Here is a 4,962-nt window from a genome sequence, read left to right as displayed (position 1 = left end):
GCATTCAATCTTGGATGAGAATGGAACAATCTAAGGAAAATGACTTTGAACCAAAATGGGGTTGCATCAAAGTGACTTTCACTTAAAGTGGAAGGGAGACTACCAAATAATGCGCTTTTGTATTTATCCCAAATTCATCACCATGTGGCACATATTAAGGATTATAACTGAAGGTGACCATATTATTGTTCATGCGAGGGTGTGTGTGTTGGGGGGGGGGATACCTTGTCAATTGTCCCTTATTAAGGGCCTATTATGATGCCACACATGATCATTCCTTTGCCTCTTGTTGCCCCCATAATTGAGGATCGCGGATAAAATAAGGGATGGGTTGTTTATAGACTTTAGAATTAATGACAAGAACCCCCATTTTTCCTTTTATTTCCAAATTTGTTAAGCGATCCACTTCCTAGTTCTCATGTTAAGGGATTTGTAAGCAAGAATTTTTTTCCAATTTTTCATTTTTGAGACTAATTCACTCCATGGTGAATGATAATTAATATTCTTGTGGGGCTCTCTTTTCGAGATTAAATATGATGACGATAGACGAGTCTCTAAGCATTACCAATCTAGGTGCTTTAATATTATTGGCACATTTGAGACTTTGAAGTAGTGCATAGGATTTTGCTGCATTATTTGTACCTACTCCCAAGTTCCATGTGCATATGTACAATTTTTTCCCCAAGGTTAATGAAATTCCCTCCCACACCTAGAAAATGTAAACTATTAATTATTAAAAAAGCACATTTAATTTTCAAAATGATTTTCCTTTAAAACATAAATATTTATAAGAAGTGGAAAATAAAGATAATAAATTACTCTTATTAATAAGAAACATCTACGTAAAAAAAGGTGGTTGGGGTTTCTGTTTGACTCAAAAGGAAAATGTGAACTAAGTTTTGTATAGGTACTAGGGGAATCCAACAACAATGAAGCTTTGTATTAGGCTCAAACTATTCTTAAATTTAAAGTAATAAAAAATTTAATATTAATTGGAGACCTTTTAATCATAATTTGACAACTATAAAATCACTTTTTATCTTAGAATGCAAACCTTTCTAGATTCATTCAAAGAGCTCAAGAAGTGATGAAGAGCTTCAAAATTGTATAATTCTACCAACGGTTGAGTGTTTGCAATAAAATTAAATAGTAGTTTCCAAATTCAAGCCAACAATAAAAGTATGTTAGCATCAACATTTTCAATACCCTAACAGTGATAAAGTTTCACTCAATAAGAGGTTAATGAACATTATAGACAAAAAAATAATAAAAAAACAAAATACTCAATGTCATATTTTGCCATATATTTATTATACATTAGCATCAACATTTTTAGTACCCTAACAGTAATAAAGTTTCACTCAATAAGAGGTTAATGAACATTATAGACAAAAAAAAATAATAAAAAAAACAAAATACTCAATGTCATATTTTGCCATATATTTATTATACATTTCACATATAAATATAAGTAACATAGAAAATTTAAGAAAAAGAGCCATCACACAATCCTTTCTATTTATTCCATAAACTAAGCCTATAAATGAGTTCTCATTACTCCGTACAACTATCAAGAGGTTTGAACTTAGATAATAAGGATTCTATCAAAAAACCAACCAACCCACACCAACAATTTTATTTACATTTCCCTATATACAACTCTAGATCAATTACAATTGGTTACAAAACAATGACAATTTTATGCAATTCAGCCTTCTAATGCATGGATAATTGATTATCATTGCATTCTTGATATTTAGTGCACAAGTCAAAACACTATGCACAACATAAAATTTGGTATGTACTTCAAAAACTTAATGTCTAGAGGGAAACTAGGTGCAAAAAAATCACTACGTATAGATCTTCAAAATTACAAAATAAGGGGCTAACAGGCTCCAACACTATGTTTGTCTCATCCCTAATACAATGAAGTTCCTACTACACTTATGCAATTAAGTCACTAAAAATTTAAATAAGGTTGTCGTAGAAAGTCTCTAAGGTCTTCATCTCTTGCTAATGGTTTGTAGCATATTCCAAAGTAGCATTTTCCTTTATTTGGGTGAAACTTTGTACAATTTTCAGTTGTATATCTATCAAAGCCTATGCACTTTGTCTCTACATGCTCCTAAATTTGTGCCAATTCGCTAATAAGTTACCACTGCTCAAAGCACATAGTGGCAATTTGCTTAGTTAGGGCGGTAACCTTTGCCATGATATCCTTACACACGCTCATTAATAATTAATTTGCTTAGTTAGGGCGGTAACCTTTGCCATGATATCCTTACACACGCTCATTAATAATTCTTGAATGACTTGTTTCTTTTCTAAAATTTATGCTTCTTATTGTTTGATCTCCTCATCTTTACCATGCAAGTTGGGAACTTTTGTAAATAGGCTTAGAGTTGAAAGTTAAAGTTGATAGGCACAATAATTTATTTGTATTAGTGTTCACGTTTTAGAACAAATCAAACAAAGTTACCGATCAAATGAGAACAAATCAAACAAAGTTACCGATCAAACGATAATTATGAACTCAAAACGAAACTCGAGCCAAAAAACACAAAAAAATTCCAAAAATGAAGAGTGTTGTTGTTATATATATATTCTCAAGGTGAATTTTCAACATTTTAAAAAAATGACAGTAAAAGCCAATAAAAACCATTTTTTTTTTTCTAAACCACCCTGAAAACAAAAAGTGTTAATGTTGGAAAAATGTTTTTTTTTTTAACAATGACGTTAAAGATAAAATATCATGACTCTGCAAAATCCTTAAAATTCCAATGATTTTTCAGACATGACATTAAAGATAAAATATCACGCCTCTAAAAGCCTTAAAATTCCAACAATTTTCATCCATGGTGTTAAAAATAAAATACTAATTATAACTGTGTTCAACCATAACATTAAGGATAAAATATCATGACTCGGAATAACACAAAATTTTTGATAATTTTTCAACCATGGAATTAAAACCAAAGATAATAAATACAAAAACCCCGAAGTTTTTAACATATTTCAACTATGACATTATGGAAAAATTATGACTAAAAAACTTTAAAAATAAATACCTTAATGAAAGAGTCATTAAACCAATAATAATTTCTTTCTTAAATGCTAAAAGTATAGCTATTTTAAAATCTTAAGCTAAGGCAACTTGACACATTGTATCCAAAATTTAAAAATCAACCATCAAATTGACATGCAGTATAAGCAAACTTGACTCATTGCAATGGAAACTTAAAAATCAACCATGAAATAGACACATTGTGGGGGAAAACTCGATCCATTATAATAAAAATTTTAAAATCAACTATAAAATTGACAGATAATGGGGTTGGGGTGCTAGTCGAAGATTGACATGGACCCTGCAAAAAAAATAAAACAAAACAAAACAATATATAACATATAAATAAATAAAAATGAAAAATATAATACGAAACAAAAATTAAAATATTGAAAAAAATTAAAACTAAAAAGACAAAAAATTAAAAAAAATAACAACAATTAAATTGAACAATATATTAAAATAAGAAAAAAAAAATTCAAACATAAAAATGGTTAGAAAAAAAAAAAAAAAAAAAAACACAATGAAAAAATTAAAAATATTAAAAAAAGGAAAAAAAACATAATTTAAGAAAAAAATAAAAAGAATTAACACAAAAAATACAAAATAATAAAAAAATTAATTTAAAACATAAAAAATAATTAAAAAACATTGAAAAAAACCATTAAAAAAAATAAATAAAACATTAAAAAAACATTACAAAAAAATTAAAATTAAAAAAATCAATTAAAATAAATAATTAAAATAAACCAAAATAATAAAAAAAATTAAAATAGTCAAGTCCCACTAGCACAACTGGTTGAGGATGGGCCTCATTAGCAAGGCAACCCAGGATTGAACCTCACAGAGGTTGTTGCACCCATTCTAGGGGGAGGAGATACGCTAAAATCCAGTCAGCTTAGGGCTGGTGTGGTCCATGCCGGGTGTGATCCCCAAGTGATTTTGACGACTTAGATGCCCCTGGGTCACAATTTTTCAAGCCACAGGTCAAGCCTAGATAAACATAGATCACTTGACAAAAAAAACAAAAAAAAACAAAAAATCAATAAAATAAAATTAAGAATAAATAAAAAAAATTAAAAAATTAAATAAGGCCCCTGTCTAGCGCCTGAGGGGCCACGACGTGGGCTGGAGGGGTGTGTGCACATTGGTAACTTGATCACTCGTCTAGATTTCAATCAAGAGATAATAGAGATAACATTGATGACGATATACCATTTTTACACTTGCGTTGGATTGAGGACGTACCAAACTAGTTTAAAGAGATAGCAAAGTTTCTCAACATTGGTAGGAACCTAAAGATTACACTTGTGAGATTGAAGGAAATCATCAACCCATGTAGTTGATTACACTAATTGCATAATAATTAAATAAACTTGGTGTAAATGAGATCCCTTGAAAATGTGTGCTTAAAAATGAAGGAAATGCACTTTTGTATGAAGCATGTGAAGGGGTATCTAGAAAACAAAATGCAGGGAAGGAAATAGTGATGAAGGTGCTCCATGCAATATTATGGCACCATTTTTTATATCAAGACACTAAGAAGTACTATAGAAGGTCAGTGACAAAAACTTCAAAGGGTGATGATTTGACCACATTTCCTAAGCCTCTAAAACCATTTAGAAAGCGGGTGATTGACTTTGTAGGACCAATTAATCCCCTTGCATGGAGGACTAGAGTGCATTATATCATTGCAGTGATAATATCTAATGCATTGGGTTGCAACCGTGCTAGTCGAGAATTATACTATAGAATTTGTTGTGCTCTTAATTTTTTAAATATTATAACAAGGCTTGGTTGTCTAAGCGTATTGATATGTGATCAAGGCACATATTTTATTTATAATACTACAAGAGTATCAAACCAACAGTTATGATCACCATCAAAAGAGTGTTACT

Source organism: Pinus tabuliformis, chromosome 3_2 (assembly GCF_031772625.1).
Source record: "Pinus tabuliformis cultivar Carrire ecotype Pingquan chromosome 3_2, CPIR1, whole genome shotgun sequence".
Classification (NCBI taxonomy): Eukaryota; Viridiplantae; Streptophyta; class Pinopsida; order Pinales; family Pinaceae; genus Pinus; species Pinus tabuliformis.
The sequence above is the reverse complement of the archived record's forward strand: the minus strand, read 5'-3'. Positions refer to the sequence as shown.